This window comes from Delphinapterus leucas, chromosome 1 (assembly GCF_059928025.1).
Source record: "Delphinapterus leucas isolate spDelLeu-1000000601 "Yukka" chromosome 1, BTC_Dleu_Yukka2, whole genome shotgun sequence".
In the NCBI taxonomy this organism is placed as follows: Eukaryota; Metazoa; Chordata; class Mammalia; order Artiodactyla; family Monodontidae; genus Delphinapterus; species Delphinapterus leucas.
In genome coordinates, this window is record NC_143129.1 from 180,932,382 (window position 1) to 180,950,746 (window position 18,365).

General features: G+C 47.5%; 1 protein-coding gene across 5 annotated transcripts in view; it reads right to left on the reverse strand.

Annotated features, from left to right (window-relative positions):
* The window catches only part of VPS13D (vacuolar protein sorting 13 homolog D), a 245,792-nt gene that overhangs the window by 16,528 nt on the left and 210,899 nt on the right, over positions 1–18,365 (reverse strand). The window lies entirely within an intron of this gene.

Sequence of the window (18,365 nt, forward strand, 5' to 3'; positions counted from 1 at the left end):
AAAGGGTCAGGAAGAAGAGTGAGACGCTTTGGGCATGAGTCAGAACACACCAAGCTTCTCAGCTTCTTCTAGGATGAGCTCAGCTGCCTGGGTGTAGGGTGAGGGACACAGTGATCACAGGAGATGAAAGGAGAAGAAAGGCTCCATGGACTGGTCCCAGGCCACAGTCTGGGATTCTGTGGCGGCTCTCACTCACGGCCCTCAGCTGTCCGTTGCCCAAAGGAATCTGCTTTGCTGTGGCTTTCAGGGTAGGCTGATGTTGTCTTTCTCCACAAACCATATACAGGGTAATTGATAAGTACTTTTTGGTGTTTTCCTAGAAACAGGAGTCCATATTTGTTTTGGAAAGGCTGTGCATATTTCAGATGACTGATAAGAGTGTGCCTGGTCTGTCCTCGGCCTTGTACTTGGTGTACTTTTCATTATTTGTTCCTGGATTCCATTGAAGCAAAACACCCCTCTCTAGACATATCTACAAGCGAGGCCTAGGCTTACACACTGAATCAGCACTCCAGGATCGTGTGCTAACAGCAGTGGAAAGACTTACTTGCAAGGGCAGAGAAGTGCCTGGTGGGCGAATCAGGGTAAAGATAGGGACAGAAACAGTCAGCGGGTTAGCTGCAAACCTGGGACGACGCAAAGCCCTCCTGGGCCCATGTCAACACTCCGCCTATCAGGCCACGCTGCCTCAAGTCCCAGACCTGGGTAATGCTTGATATGGGCTGGAAAACCAGACATCCAGTGATAATGTTTTAAAAGTTCAGTAATAAGGATGCCCCAAGTACTACTAATTGTGTTCTCCAAGTGAGACTAAAAAGAAGTTTCGACCATCTGCACCAAGGGAATGGGTAAACAACCCAATTTTATTGCTATGATATTAATATATTCACATATTCCTGCTGTGCACAGTCTCAATTCCTTCTTCAGGACTGAGGCCCACTGCTGGCTATTTAGATCCCAACTACTGGTTGAAAATACGGAGGGCAGTGTCGGGAGCTGCTCACAGAGTTCACCCCTCATAGGGAAGTTTGACAACTGCTGGTGTAAGGATGCTGGAAAACACTGAGTGAGAGAAACCCAGGGGAAGGAGCGTGGTGTACTTTTCCAGATAGCTGAGTCCTGTACTTATCTCCTTGCCCAGTGAAACATCGACTGTCATTTCAAACACTGTCCAGGACAGGCTAAAAAAGTATCTTTTCCCCAAGGCACCCCTGAAGCTCCTGAAAGGGATTCGGGCACTGTGGCAGAAGCCCAAAGGCCCCAGGAAGATGTGACAAGCCTGCTCCTCATTTTTCAATGTAATGTTCCATCCTGACTCCCCGATCTACTGGGAGGTTCAGAGGCTCAACTTCCACATGCATCCCAAATCTCGCTATTTCTCCATCTCTCTCATAACTGACAAATGATCTCTGGATTTGTAACGGACTGTTACTATAGTCTTATAACTTATTCTTTCTGTTTCCACTCCTGTCCATTCTCCTCACAGGAACGAGAATGACCCTTTCAAAAACAAGTCAGATTCGGTCATGTGCTCAAAACACGTTTGCTTCACATCCCACTTAGATAAAATACTTGCTTATCTGCCTCCCCAACTGACTGCAAACTATCTTCCCATTTACAAGGTCCTCCATCCGTGATCAACCACACACCAAGGGAAGGTTGGATATAGTGTTCAGATCCTACTGCTTGGAGGAGCTCAGCGCGGCATTCAAGGCTCACTGTTCACACAGATACAGGAGAGCTCGCTCGCTCAACTTTGCCGTAGGAGGAAACGAAGTCTCTCTCGTGGTCTTATAAATATAGGGAATACTTCTGGAAGGGGTGATTTAGACATACTCTCACTAGAAACAGAGAGCTGGGTTAAAGGAATTCTTCCCATAATAATCCCCTACTTCCTTATCATTGTTGGAATCCGGAAAACTATTCTTTCTTCTCCAAAACTCAACTAAAATGTTAAATTCTGAGGTCAAAGTTGAGAGGCTGGGGAGTGTGTGGGTTAAAACCATTTGTATGTGAACAAATTTAGTCCCAAACTTAAGCCAGCAGAAAGTTTAAAGTGATATTCTTCAGTGTAGGCCACTGTGTGATGGGACTGCTTTCTTCATATATTGACGATGGCACTGAAAATTCAAGTAACCCTTTGAAACCAGTGTGGCTGTACGTGGTGGTAATCCTAAATTTGTTCACTCTGGGATTCAGTAATACAACGTTGGTATCTGAAAAACAGCTGTTAAGTGACTGTTCTTAAGTCACTTTCACGTATGTTCCAGTGAGCCTATGAGCATTTGGAAGGAAAGGACTGGATTCATTTTTGTTGTAAACTGGACTTTAGGACTAGATGCATCATTACCCTCCGTTTAGGGCCCACTATCATCACTGGCCTTTTATCTATTTTAAATGATATAATAAACATCTTTGAAACCACTATCCCTAGCACGAAAACCCCATTGTTTGACTGTAACTCGAATCTTATCTGTGTGGTCCTCTGCTCCCCCCTCCCACTCCCTGTTCCTTTCTTCTTCCTCTTCTATCTGAGATAGCCACTACTCTGAATCTTGTACTTATCGTTCCTTTACTTTTCTTCTGCACGTAGTCTTATCACATTTCAAAGTATGTTCTGGTATAGTAGTCCTGTTACATTCTCTGGTTTTCATTGTTTTGGGCTTCTGAAAAAGGATGGCACTGCCCTTTTATGTTTTGGGACTTACTTCTTCCTCCTTGAAGTCATATTGCTAAGATTCAATCATTCTTTTGTGTGCAGCTACAATTCATTAATTGTACCGGCTTATAATTATTCCACTGTGTGAATATACCATCATTCACCCAGCTTCCTGTTGATGGCACACGGACCATTTCCAGGTTTTGCTATTACAAACAATGCTGCTACGTACATTCCTCTACCTGTCTCCTGGTGACCCTGGGCAAGAGTTTCTTTGGGTATATATCTAGGTGTTTGCTGGACACACACACAGGGCATGAATGTTCACCTAACAAGATAACTCAAGCTGTTTTCAGAGAGGCTGAACCAGTTTACACACCCACCAACAATGTACTTCAGAGAGCCTGGTAAACTATATACCTTCCAACACTTGGTACTGTCCAGGACAGCACTGTCCAGTACACAGCCACTGGCCATGCGTAGCTACTAACACTTGAAATGCGGCCAGTGTGACTAAGGAGCTGAATTTAAAATTTTTCATTTAAATTAACTCAAATTTAAATTGTGTATCAGATAGTACTGGTCTAGCCCCTTAAATTTTTGCTGCTTGAATGCATATAAAATAGCATTTGTTTGTTTGGTTTGTTTGCGGTACGCGGGCCTCTCACTGTTGTGGCCTCTCCCGTTGCGGAGCACAGGCTCCGGACGCGCAGGCTCAGCGGCCATGGCTCACGGGCCCAGCCGCTCCGCGGCATGTGGGATCTTCCCGGACCGGGGCACGAACCCGTGTCCCCTGCATCGGCAGGCGGACTCTCAACCACTGCGCCACCAGGGAAGCCCTAAAATAGCATTTTGTCTTCTCATGCCCACCTTCCCCTTTCAACCTACAGCATAATGGAGTCCATTAAAAAGGTGGCGCAGATGTGGAGGCTGCCCACAGGCACCAGAGCAGAAAGATCAGCTTCCATGCTGCTCCTGCCTGTCACTGCTGGACCGTCCTCAGACTATCCTCTGGCTTCCTCTGGTTGCCTTGCTCCTTCTCTCACGATCACCTTCACTGTCAAGACCTGCTGCCTCTTGGGCAGGGCCTTGGGACCACCATCCCGGGGATAACGCATCATTAAACAAGAGGTGGCGAAACTCCACCCACTCACCTCTCATTAGCTGACAGCGTCTCTCACTAACACTCAACACAAAAGAGAGTTTACAGCCGTCTGCTTAGTGCATATGCAGCAACTGTGCCTCCACAAACCTTTGTTTAGCCGAAGGGCGGTGGTGCACTTGATTGCTGCCAGCTGGGGGTCTGTCGGCCATTTTAAGCCCTCAGCTGCTGCGGTTTAGAAATTTCACAGCGTATAGAAAGAAGCAGGCCTTCCAGTCAACCAGCTAATCCAAAACGTCAGCACCAAACGAACTTGGGCTTTGAACTCCATGAAAATGTCAGGGAGTTGGCTGTACAGCATGGACGACTCTCCCCCCGGGGAAGGGGCTGCTGATACAGTGGCTGATACACTGCAGATACCCACCTAGAGGGAGAGATCAATACTGAGCAAGCTTGCATCTGGCCACTGCTATCTGACATACGCTGGAGCCAAAGCCAAAGATCAGAGTAATGGAAACAATCCCTGCCATTTTCTTGAAGCAACAGTAAATCCAAACAAGGTGACCCAGGGAGATCTAACCAATTCCATTCTCGTGGTTGATCCTGCCTTTCAGCCTGAGGGTCAACAGTTGGCCAGCTATTATTTGTTCTTTGCTTCTATAATGAGTAACTATGTCATAGTGCTATTAGTTGAAGACAGATGTTGTACACACATACACATACCCCTGTACAGCTTGAGTTAAGATATTAGTCGGTTGAGGAATCTGTCACGGCCAATGTCTATCAACCAAGCGAAGTTCAAAAGTAATCAGTAAATGAGGAGAAAGTGTGTGTGTCAAACACGTGACTTCCTATCTTAATAGAATGTTTATTCAACTGATGACTGCCATCTTCCTTACGGGCTGTGTGTACTCACCCCAACGAAGTGATGGATTGTTCTTGCATTTACGTTACGTGTGTGTCCGAGAGTTTTGTTTTAATTAAATATTTAACCTGTATATACTGTGCTGGACTGGGCACAAATAATTAAGCTGAGATGGTCAACCCAGACTATCTCTTTAAATACTACCTGTTGATGAATAACAGCTACAAGACACAGCAAGCCCCCTACACACGAACCTTCAAGTTGCGAACTTTCAAAGATGCGAACATGCGTTCCATCAACATCAGGCATGAGTGAAATTGCAGCTTGCCCTCCATCTCCTGTTGCTGACGATCCTTCAGCTCTACCATCTCCCACCTCCTCTCCCTCCTCCAGTCAGTGACTCTTCTTGCCTGTCCACTGGATGCCAGCCCCTGTATGCCAGCTGTTGTACCGTACTACTGTACTTTTCAAGGTACTGTACTGTAAGACTAAAAATGTTTTATTTTTTGTGTTTCTTTTTAATGTATGATTGTGTGAAAAGTATTATAAACCTATTACAGTACAGTACTATATAGCCAATTGTGTTAGTTGGGTACCTAGGCTAACTTCGTTGGACTTAAGAACAAATTGGGCTTACGAGCGTGCTCTCAAAGCAGAATTCGTTCGTATGTAGGGGGCTTACTGTACCGGAATTCTTGACGGAATGGTTCAGTCAAACATTTGTCAGTTCTCTAAAAGGAACTCAACAGTCTCTTGAAACAGCACTCTCTGCACTGGAGTGTACGAACTGGTTAAAGCTTCCTCTGATACGCACTGCACTGCAGTGTCTGGGCGATCACCAGGCCTGCCATGCCATGGGTGACATCTGACCTCTGACCTGGAGCCCTCTCCTCACGACTGCATCCACTTCCAAAGACTAAGTGGAAAAGCACTTCTTCTCCACTGACACATTTTACTCCTTTCAGTGCAAGCTGCAATCAGAGAAGACTAGTAGAGGTTGGAAACCTCTGAAGTCAGGCTCAGTTCACAGGAGAAACTCTTCCCCATAGTTGCGTGACAAACAGAATGCCACTTTCTAGAACCTGCTCAGAGGTAGTATTCCACCCACAGGTTTAGTGATAACCTCTGAGCTCTGGCTGCGTTAAATCTTGAACCAAGAAAATTGGACCAAATATCCAACGACAATTTGGATTTTGAACACATGAAAAAAAAAGAGGTTGGGGGCTTCCCTGGTGGCGCAGTGGCTGAGAGTCCGCCTGCCGATGCAGGGGACGCAGGTTCGTGCCCCGGTCTGGGAAGATCCCACATGCCTCGGAGCGTCTGGGCCCGTGAGCCATGGCCGCTGAGGCTGCACGGCCGGAGCCTGTGCTCCGCAACGGGAGACGCCACAACAGTGAGAGGCCCACGTACCGCCAAAAAAAAAAAAAAAAGGGTTGGGCAGAAAGCAACCCTCTGTCAGTAGAGGTAAATGAATTACTAACTGAGCCTTGGGACTGGCCTCTGCCTGCCTCTGCCCCCACGCCCACCCCATTTAATGAACTCTTCCTGAGCACAGGCCGCGCTAGGCCTTTAGGAAGACAGAGATGAATGGAGTTTCCAGGGAGCTTCCTGGAGTCTAATGGAGGAGAAACAGAAACACAATTATAATGCAGCAGGGGAGCCCTAGGATAGAGGGAGTGTAATACGACGGCTGGGTTTGAATCCCACTTCCACCATTTACAAACTGTGACCTACGGCCAGTTGTATAACCTCTTGGAGCCTTGGTTTCCTCATCTATAAAATGGGGATTCTAATGGGGTTGCTGTGAGGAGTCAGTCAGTATGTGTACAGTGCTTATAAGAGTGCCTGGTACATAATAAGCGCTCGATAAAATGCTACTGATCATGATGACAACGATGATGATGGATCTGCAGAAGATGCCATGGGTGCCCGAGAGGGGCCCTAACTTAGCTTAGCCTCGGTGGCTGAAACCCAAGATGGGCTAGGATCCAACATCCAACCTTTCCCTCTTAGTTTTCTTATTGGGGAAACTGCTTCAAACTGAAATATTCCCCTTTCCCTTTTGCTTCCTTGTTAACATTCTACTTACCTCTCCCTCGAGTTCTGAAGTCGTGCGTGTAACAACACATAAAATCCCATATTGTGTTGTTGCAACTGAAAATGTGGGAAAGATGCTGATCCATGAAACCGCTAGAAATTATATTATTATTGCTGTTAAGTTTTTAGTGATCTGACATCCTGCAGTGGGGAGGACATTTCCTGGGCTGGGCTTTCCCCACAGTGGGATTCACACCTGACTTGTTTATAGGGGTCAAGGCTTCCTATAACCTAACACATGTTTGGGGGACCCCATGACATTGCAACTGTGACAGCTCGTAGGACTAATGCCAACAGATATGCCTATTGGGATTTAAACTCTAAGAACAAGACTAATTCAGAGCTTTTTTTCCTAGTCAACTAACTGCCTCAGGGGTGAGACTACCTGCTCATGAAGCTGGGGGGCGGGGTAAGGCAGACTCGCTTCATAACGAATTCCAATCAACTGGATAATATCATACTGAGATTATAGTCTGAGAGCCTTGGATTTCCTAAAACAACTAACTTTTGCATGCATTCTGGGTTTGCTTTGCTTTTTCAAAAAGTAGTTGACAACTTATAAGGTGGTTTGCAACTTTCAACGTCACTACAAAACCAAGGCATTTAAAAACGCAAGCTTCATTTATGTTTTAAGCACGACATTCTGATTCAGAGTATGGTGCTCTATAGGAATCTCTCAAACCATGGTCAGTTTCCCTACTAACCTGTCGCCTCTAATGCCAACCCTAAGATGTTTCACATGGGTCAAAATACACAGTTCCTGGTAAACTTATTTTGTAGCTATTAAGTGCAAATGCTAATGCTAACAAGTTGATTAAATTAAACTAACCATATTATTTTCAGATGATTTCTAGCCAATAATTACATAATCTCTTTCTTTATATGATCTACCTTCTCCCAAAAGTTGATCCCTTTTAAGAGAGGGATGAAATTTAGGGGCATGGTGGTGTAGGGAAGAACACAAATCTTTGGAAAAGGACAAACAAACTTGAATTCCTGTCCAGTCACTTATTAGCTGAGTGATCCTGAAGAAGTTACTGGATTTCTCTCAGCCTCAGTTTCCTTATCAATAAATGGGAATATAATACTTACTTGGTTAATAATGTTAATATATGAAAAGTGCACAGCACAGTGCCTGGCACATAGTAGGTACTCATGAAAGTTTCCTCCCTCTCCCCTACCCTTATTCTGAATTACTGGGTGTCAAATCAATTTAAAATACCAAAACACATAACTTTTAAAACTCAGATTTAAAATTTTTAGCCTGACAGCACACTATGGGAAACATGGTTTACTGGATATGTAAGGATTATTCATGAGGGGTACATCAAATGTTTGGTTATATAGGTGTTTTCTACAGGAACTACTGCCTAAGTGTTTCCTCACCTGACTTACTCCATTCATGTCTCATTTGCTTAAAGAACTTTTTAAAAGAGCTAAGAGCTAATCAATCTAGCAGCTCAACAAACTATACCAAATGTCAAATTTTTAGAATTGGAATGAACAGAGTTTTAGAATATTGCCATTAATAAAAGCCATCATAACAGAGGTTTTTGGGGATAGAACACTGTCTCTAAATGAAGTCTGCAAGATCACCCGAATACATCCAACCCCTGAAAATGGGACGGCCCTGACTGAGCGGCAGGGGGGGCGGGCGGTGTGGGCTGTGTCCTTAGCATCCCCCCCAGCCCTGGGCCTCCACACTATTGCGTGAAGGGCCTCCCTCCCTCGTGACCAAAGCCAAGCCGGTCTGGGTGCTGCAGCCCTCTGAGGACCTACTTTGTGATTTGTGTGCTTTTTCAAGACCACCTATTCATTCAGGCCGGAAGTTTTATACAACCGTTTACTATCTAACAGAGAGTATTGGTGGAGGTGAGGTGGAAAAGGAAAAAGAGGGCACAGGAGAAGATGCTTCAAAAACGGATGTGGAGGGACTTCCCTGGTGGTCCAGTGGGTAAGACTCCACGCTCCCATTACAGGGGGCCCGGGTTCGATCCCTGGTCCGGGAACAAGATCCTGCATGCGTGACACAACTAAGAAGCCGGCACGCCTCACGGAAGACCCGGTGCAGTCAAACAAACAAACAAACAAAAAAAAATGGATGAGGACACTGAAGATTAGCAACTGCCATGAGAATGAAAGTTTACATACAGTTGCCTCACTCACAGGGATAAACAGGGTCTGTTTCAGGCCCTGAGGTTAGATTTGAGGCGGTCGAGGGAGAAACTGTGACCCTGGAAGGGTAGCAGAGCCAGCCGGTGACACAGCACACACCCTTTCTCCAGGCACCAACCTTTTCCAGGGAAGGGCCTCGTGTTCTGAATAAGCCGTGGCCTGGAGAGTGTGACAGGAGTTGAATGGAAGCCACGTGGAGCCAGAGCTTTCCGTCTCTTCCGTGCATCACAGTACCCCAGCTCAATACACAGATGCTAAATGACCAGACCGAAGGCCACAAGCCTGTGCAGGACCAGCGGCAGGGGAGCCAGAGCTGCTGCTTCTGAAGCCGAGGCTGGAGAAGGGGCCGTCCGTCGGGGAACTCCTCCTCAAGACCCAATCGGGGAAGGGCTGGGAGTTGGTAACAACCCAGAAACCCCTGGGGCATAAGAATGCTGATCATTCCCTCGTGGACGGACACTAGAAAGTTATTGACCTGGGTCATGTTCTCCCGAGGGGGCAACTGGACAGCTGCCTGTTGGCCTCGGGGGACCGTGCAACATCTGCACTTTTCCAGGAAGGAAAAGAGCAGCAGGGCCTGGAACTCTGGAAACGGCTCAGGGGCCTGGCTCCCTGCGGACGGTCCAGTCCGGTGTTGACACTCAGCACTTAAGCAACTCAGAACCTTCTGACCAAGGCAATCAATTCCCTGCACTAGCTCAAATTCCAAGGAGAACTTCCCCAAAGGATTTTTACTGTATGGCTTTCATTATTTCAGTCCCAAGTTTTAGGTTCTTTTGGCCTAGAAACATATAGGACTCAACAAATCCTCTCCTCCTCATCTCCCTTCTGACCAGCTGGTGCTTTTTTATTGTTTGTCCTCGAATTTAACCCGAGGCTGAGCTTTCTCAGAACCAAGGCCACCTCTAGGCAAATCTGCCCTCTGCAAACAACAGATGACACCTTCCCTTTCAACTTGGGTCCAACGGGCTCTGGCCCAGCGTTCCAATGCCCTCAAGACTATCTTGGATTTCTCAGGCAGAAGAAGAGACTTCTCTTTGTTCCGGCTCTTGCCACAGTGCCTGAGTATAAAGCCAGGGCAGGAATAAGGCAAGGGGAACATCCATGTGTCCGAATGGGGATTAGGTTCAATGGTGTCCTTTCTCTTTGGACAGGAAGGAAACAGAACACAAGCTGGCAGCTAAGTGATACCCTTCAGTGCCTCGACAACGGGTACGTTTCTGCCTGGTGCCATGACGTTCAACCTGGTGACAAAAGATTATTCTTTATTTGGTGATAAGACGGTCAAGCTGCCTTACAATTAAGTGCCGCCGGTGTGAACATGAATGGGACTGATTGCCATAGTCCATCAACCCTTGGCAAACTGGTTTGTTTGGTCTGGACAGCAAACGACATTCCACACTACTGGAATTTTTTTCTCCCAGATCCCCTGCGGCCCCATCACCACCCCCGCAAACCTTTTTTTAAAAATTACAATCTGTTCTACTGTCTCAAGTTACATTCTGTAAATAATAAGCAACACTGATGAAACGCAAAAAGCTGAAAATTTGTAAAGCAGAAAGATCTGCAGCATGTTCCACATCTGTGCCACATTAAACACACGCTCAACAGATTTGCTGATTCCTGTCTAATCAGCACACGAGGCTGACGTGGGCCAGAAGGGCCCTCATGCCACATGCCACATGCCACAGCAGGGCTGCGGGCCACCGGGGGGAGGCAAGGAGGGACAGAAGCTGGCCTCCTGAGGTGGAGAGGCCAAGCCCAAAATGCAGGCAACACTTGGCTGCCAGCCTGCTTCAGTTTGGGCACATGTGCGTCGCAGACTGGTGGGTCACAGCTGTGGTTAGGTCATGGGAGAACAACTGCTCAGAACCCTTCTTCCCAGTCGTCAATGTTGGTGAAGCTGGGCCCACGGCGGTTAAACTAAATAACACGTTTTAAAGATAAAATGTCTCATTTGAAGGAGTTGGCTTCCTATACATTAAAATGACTACAAAATAAAAATAGAACAGAAGGAAACCAATTAAAGTCCATTTGGGAAAATGCTTAGAGGCTACTAGAGATGTCAGTTGCTCTGCCAGGCAAAATTTGATCCCGTCCTTTATTTCTTCCAAGCATTTTACATGCATGCACGGACGTACATACGTGCACATCTGTATGCATGCGTGCAGGCACTCATGCTACCATTAAGAAAAACTGGCAGAGCATAAGAAGAAATCGGCACGTTTTAAACTTGTGGCATCATTCTGAGTCCCCGAATGATTACAAGGCTCCGTGTTGGGAAAAAAACCACATTCAGACTCAACAAAGAGTCTTCAAGCAGAAGAGCACATGAACCTCTAAGGATACTCTTTGGAAAAACAGCAGACTGCCACCTCCACTCGCTTTCTGACATCTGCATTTTCCCATCAACCTTAGGTGGCAAGACACCAGGACTAAGAGTGCTGGGTCACCAGGGTCCACAGTTTGTCTCCATAGCTGCATTTATTGAGTGCTGACTCTAAGCTTCACAATATTCTTATAAGGATGTGTTTTATTAGTATTCCATTTCACAGAGGAGAAAACCATGCCTTAGAGAGATTATGAAGTTTGTCCAAGGCCACTCAGCTGGTAAGTGGCAAAATCTAACTTGATCTTGGGTCTTTATGGACACAGTAAGCTTCTTATCGGCATGACTGTTGATAAAACTCTCTTTAATACATCGTCTGAGCTCATCACTGGGTTAAGCATTCTGAAGATCCTGGAGGGATACCAAAGAAGGCAACAGCATGATCTCAAGAAGCTTACAATCCAGTTGGGAAGATAAGGTGTTCTTACCTAGACCACGTCTCAGTGATGGGAGAACTAAGGAGGCCTGGCCCTACACGCTAAGAGGGCAGGACGGGCTTCCTGGGAAGGCCTGGCTTCAAGTAGGGCCCTGCCTAAAGGCAGAGCAAGATTTTTATTAATACAACAATGTACAGCATCAGTACTAAACCTGCCAAATTTTACCATAGGAACGGGTAGTAAATAAATACTAAGAAGCAGGAGGAGACAAATAAGATAAAAGCCAGTTAACAGACCACACCACATACAATCTAAAGACATCTGATTGAAGCCTCATTCTTAATGCTAAAGCAAGGAAATGAAGAGCAGTAAGCAGTGTCAGCTCTCCTTTAATAGTCATGATGCAGACTTTAACTTCATAAATGGAATTCACCAAGTGACTAATCTAAATTACATAAATATTTGGAAGAAAGATATGTACCAATGTGGACGAGAAACTGATACAATGACAACTACTGGAAGGGTGGGACCAAGACAGGCTGCAAATAAACAAAAACAAGCACACTAAAAAGGAAGACAAATTCTGACGTCGAGGGTTTAAAAAGGATTGGGGTGAAGAATATGCGAAGATAATTCACAAAGGAAAACTCCAAGTGGCCAAATGAAATATGAAAAGATGATGCAACACTCCGAATTACGGAAGAAATGCAAGTAGTAGCACTGAAACACTCCCTCTCAGGTCGGCAGAGGCTTAAAAGAGTAATAATGACTTGCTCTTAGTATACTATCTACTTCATAAAATTCTTGACGGAATTCTGAACGAATGAATAGCCGGAGCTGGTGGAGGGCTGGAGCAAAGGGCCTTCTCAAGCGTACAGAGTGGCAGTACAAATTGTTTCAGCTCCCTAGAAGGCAATTTCTAATGTTTTTCAAAATAGAAAGAGCATTTACCCTTTACCCAGGAATTCTACTTTTAGAAATTTACCCTAGAGAGAGAATTATACACATGTGGAAAGATATATGTAAAAGATGCTTATGATAGCAAAAATCTGGAAACATCCCTCAATAAAGGACCAGCTAAGGAAATTGCTGTATATGTGCAATTTACTATTACATAAATGTTAAAAATGATTTACTAATATTACATAATGTTAAAAATAATTTACTGCTTAGGCATCAATAGCTGTGCCTATATGATTCACCTGAAGTCTTATATACATATGTATTTGTGCATGTGTGTGAGCACACACACATATACACACATACCGAGATATCTGGCAGGGTTGATGTTATTAGCCTTTTGGTGATTATTAATGGCCAATGGGACTGAGTTCCTTTTATTTTCTTTCTAAAAATAGGAATAACAGTACCAATCTCACTGATTTGCTGTAAGAATTAAAGAGATAACTCGTGCAAGGTTCTGGGAACAGTGTGTATACACTGGGAGTGCTCACATACTGTTTGGATTTTCGGAGCAGTTCACGTTTGTACGTATCTTCAAACTCACACGATAGAACTACTTTTTAAAAAGATGATTCAGGGAAGAGTCAGGCACAAACACCAAAATGTCTAAAACGCACTTAAGAAGCAAAGCATGAGTACAAATTTCTATGATCACATACTGCAGGACAAGTGCGGGCTGGGCGCAGACTAGGAAAGGAGGAGTGAGAATGGCCAGGCTTCGTCTCAGATGGCTTTCTTCTGGGTAAGAGGTGGTCTGAGTGAAGATTTCCCCAGGGGAAAGGCCATGACTCGATCATTACTATTACCTCTCCCAGGACCGGGAGGCATGGCTCCACGCTATACTGGATGGTGGCCGGGGTGGGGGTGGGGGGGGCGCCGGGGGTAATGGATGTTGCTTTGTTAACCTGAGGGTCCTCTGCAGGCAGCCTCCTTCCCAGCCCCCATCTAACTTACTTTTCCAGCACTGTCTTGCTTTCTGAACCTGAAGAGCAGGAGAGAGGTCTTCCCTTGCTTGTGGTGACTGGCCAGCTCGGAGCAATGAGTGGGAGGGGAGGAGGGGGAGGCAGGGCCAAAATGGACCCAGGTGCTCACGGCACTTACCCTAAAGAGCCCTGGGAGGCAAGACACCAATTGCAAAAGGGGTACTCCAAGAATGGGTAAAAGCAAAAGCACTCTGCCTCCCAGCTTGCCCGAAATCCCCTTCCTGCTAACGCAGGGAGAGAGAACATCTGGACCTGGTTGTGAGGCTCTCCAGCTGCAGAGTCCCTAGAGTGAAGTTCGTGTTTCACTGGAAATTGCATTTCAGGGGCTTACAGACTGTCCTTTCTGATTCTCATCAGGGTGAAGTACAACCTAGAAGACAAGCTGGTTCAGAGACCAAATCAGCTTTGCTTTGAAATGTTCTCCTCTCCCTATCCCCCTTTAAAAGCAGACTTAATGGTCCAGGTGGTGAGAAATCAAAAAATGAAAGAGAGAAGAGGACTCGGGGTCATCTCAGGTGCATTTCTGTGTCTTCGTAAAAATCAGACTCATGCCCTGGGTCAGAGCCGGCACCGAATCTTCAGAGCACTATTCTCCTAGGCAACAGAGTCAATGAGACTGAGTCCACGTGAGCCATTGGACTGGGGCTTTCCTCTACAGGACTAGAAAAAAATGTGGGTTCAAAATGTGTGAGAACTTGCTGAGAGCCAAGGAGGCAGAGGGGAACGACGCTAGACCCTTTCAGACAGAGGGGACAGCAGAATAAAGCCCCCCACCCCCAATCTGGGGCCAGCCACTGCTCGTGCTCCACCACCTTCATTTTGCAGTTGGCCTCCCCCGGCATTGGGACACAAGCCTGCAAGCACCACAGACCAGGCAGCAGTGGGCGCTGGCCCTCCTGCCTGGGCCTCGCTGGGCCTCTGGGAAGAGCAGGTGCATCCGGGAGCCTGTCCAGTGCAGCAGAGGCCACGGCACTGCTTCCTGCCATGCTAACACAAAAACAAACACGACCCCCCTCCTCCAGCTGCTCCTGTCCGCCGAGAGATTGTTTCTCCCTCTGAACCTGGGGGCAGAGGCAGTTAGCGAGAGCGGGTACGTGGCTTTCCAAAGAACAAGTTGCTCGGGGTGAGAGAAACAGGTAGGCCTGGGACACCCCTGATGCTGACAAAGGAGGGTGAGTCACACATAAGCCAAGAGGTGACTCTTGAGCTGCTGCTTTGTGCTGCTCCCTTTCCGAAGGATGGCTCAGATGCAAGCATCTCAGACCAGGCTTCCTTCTGCATGTTACATAAAGTGCTGGAACTTTCTAGTGCTCTCTGTCTTACGATCTCTGCAGATAAGCATCTCTATAAATCCCGCTGCGTGGATCATGTGGCCACCTCATGGCATCTTTAATCATTGGTAAACGGAACAAAAATAATTCAAAAGAGCAGCGGAAGTCCTTCCTACAATTTAACCACTCACTCCCCCCTAGCATTTCTCTCTCTTCACATCCCCAAAGACCAGCCACAGCATAGCTCCTTGATGCCGAATGAGCTCAAAGAGAACCCCCAAATAGGTGCCCCATTAAAAGACACCCAGTACTACCAAGGTCTTCTAAACTTTGGGTTTAGCAATCATTTCATGGAGTTCAAGCCATGGAGTCAGCTACATCCAGGGACTACCAGAGCCTATTTCTAGGATTTTAAAGCACCTTGACTATGGAAGCCTAACTAGATAGGCTCCAGCAATCTCAGAAGTGGCCAGCCCTTCAGTCTCTTCTACCTCTAGAACTCTTTTTGCAGGTCCCCCAGCGCCAAAATAAACAGAAGTTATCCTCGGCCACCAAAAGAAGGTTATAGCATGCTGAGCACATACTTGGACATTCTCTTCTCCTTCCAAGGCTTCCTATACTGTGTCCCAATCAGAGTTCCCAGGCCACCAGCTGGTGAAGATGGCCTTGGCTGGATGGCAGAGCAAAGACAAGCTGGAATCCGCATGTGTGACCGCTATTTTGTGAAAGTAGAGATTCTGAATTTGGAAGGATCATCATTTGGGGAGGGGCCGAGATACAGAAGAGAGGGCCAGGGACAGCACAGCTCCTGGACACAACGCTTGGCGGCCTGATTCTCCAGGCACACCGTCTGCCACCTCTGGGTTAGGCTGGTAGGGATGAGAGTCTGTGATAAGCACCCTTCCGGCTGCGAGATCTAGGGTTTATAGCACCTCCCCCGCTAATTGCCTTAGCATCTTTCCCCAAATATTCTGGGTCATAGGCAGATATCCAATTCTCACCCTCCACATTCAAGAATCATTAAGGGGGGCTCCCCTGGTGGCGCAGTGGTTAAAAATCTGCCAGCCAATGCAGGGGACACGGGTTTGATCCCTGGTCCAGGAAGATCCCACATGCTGCGGAGCAACTAAGCCCGTGTGCCACAACTACTGAGCCTGCGCTCTATAGCCCGCAAGCCACAACTACCGAGCCCACATGCTGCAACTACTGAAGCCCGCGCGCCTAGAGCCTGTGCTCTGTAACAAGAGAAGCCACCGCAAATGAGAAGCCCACGCACCACAATGAAGAGTAGCCCCCACTCAAGAGCAACTAGAGAAAGTCTGCGCACAGCAACAAAGACCCAACACAGTCAAAAAAAAAAAAAAGGAATCAAAAGGAAGTGGGTCTGAGAGACCGGGTAAGAGGCGTCAGGTTTAAATCACGGAGGCTTTTGATGGAAGAGACCAAGAGATGATCCAGAAGCAGCCCAGAAGTTAGGAGGGTGTGCTCTGCGTTCAGACTGCCAGCATTCAAATTCTGGTTCCCTCTCTCATTAACTTTGAGATTTTAAACAAGTTATGTAACTTCTCCGTGCTTCAACTTTCCCATCTGTAAAGTGGGGAAAATGCAGTACCCACCTCACTGAGTCGTCGGAGATCAAACAGTACTACACGTAAAATGCTTAAAGCAGTGTGTGACATGAGTACGCATTCAAAATCTGGAGCATCGCCATCCAGAGCACGGGCATCCACCTGAGATGTCTTGTCCACTGCAGACAAGCAGCTATCTGGAAGGACAGAAATACGTGTTTTGCTGGATGGCGCAAAGGACAGGTAGGCTCCCAGTTTGGCCAAAGGATGCAACTGGCTGATGGCTAGGACTAAACTACTCCCTTAACCAACTTTTCTCCTCGGGTCCTCTGAAGACAGACAGCCCTTTCTTTATGACTGTACTTACGCCAAAGCCTTGTCTGTCTGTCCATTTACTCGGTGCAGCATTACTGTGAGGACCAGGCTTCTGTAGGCCCTGCCCCCTGATAAAGGGGCAGCAGCCTCACAGGGCGGCCTGCCGCTGACAGTCAGCACCCTGGGCTAACAGGCTTTCCATGGGACAGCCTCCCACCTGCTCCAGTTCAGCATTTGGGCTCGGCGGTGGAAAGCCAGAAAGTGAGGCTATCACCAGCCTTCGAGGAGGCTGGGCGGCAGGGAAGCGACAGAACCATCCGGAGTCTCAGCAACTCAACGGGAACGCTCCAATGTCGGCATCCAACCACCTCTGCCACCAGCGCAGCCTCCTCGGAGACGGGTAGGTTTCCTGTTGTGTCAGCCCCGTTTCCTTCAGCAACATTATCCTGCAAACAGAGAGCTACTTTGAATAAAGCGCTGAGGTGTCCCGTTTCTGGCCGGGGAGGAGGGGAGGCGGCAGGCAGCTCCGTTTCGGAGGGAAGCATCGCTGCGCCCTGACCCTCTCTAGACAGCGCCTCTTCCCTCTCCGCAGTCCTGGAAAGCTGTGTTTGAAGAAAAGAAACGTGCTGGCTTTCCCGTATGACCTCAGATGGGCAAGTTCTGAATGGCAGCTGGGTCTATTACATGCAGTGTGAGAGGGTTAAACAGGACAGCCTCAACTCTTTATAAACTTTTGCCCTGTGGATATGTACTCATTGGCGGCAGTACAAGACTCGAGCTGTATTACACGCCTTAACGATATGGTTCAACTGTCGGTCAGGCTTGGGCCTGGCCCTGGGCCAGACCGCAATCAATGGGACACAGAACCTCCCCCTTCAGATCATCACGAAGGCTCATATTATCTCCTTTTCGTCGTGCTGGTTAAATTTATGGAGCAGAACCCTGAAGCCGCATTCCTCGGCCTGGGCCGGCCCACGCGGCCCTCCCTCCCTTTGTTCGGTACTGTAAGCCAGCCGTGCTTCGGAGGACTGTGGGGTTGTTAGTTCAGGCACTGACTGTTTGCTCATGACTGAAATGAAAAGAGTTCAGTGGAAGGGCAAAAGGACAGCCCGAGTGTAAAACCCCATCCCAGCAGGCCCTGGGCCCACGTAGAGGCCCCGAGCTGCTCCTGAATGGGCGATCGCGCTTCGTTCTCACAAAAGCAGAATCTTCGGTCTGATCTCTGATAAGCCTTCTCTGAAGCAGCAGCCAAACCCTCCTGCGGCGCCCCTCCCGGGAAACCCTGGACTCTGGGGTACCACAGGAGGCGCGCTGGCCCCTAGTACAGCCCAGACATCAAAAGGAGCCACAGTTCTACAGCATCTTCCAGTCTTGCCAGGTCCCACAGGGGATGGCAATGTATAAACACTGACTAGTAGCTGGTCTTACTTTTAACATTAAGGCAGGAAAAAGTAAACGTATTTTTCAGGCCTTGGCTACAAGGGCAGGATACGTGCGCACTGTCTGTGAATGCGCGTGCGTGCGCCTGCGCATGTGCCGTGGAGGGGCCGTGTCCACCGGGGACTGGGTCTCCTGGAATCAAACAGGAGAAGGTCCCACGC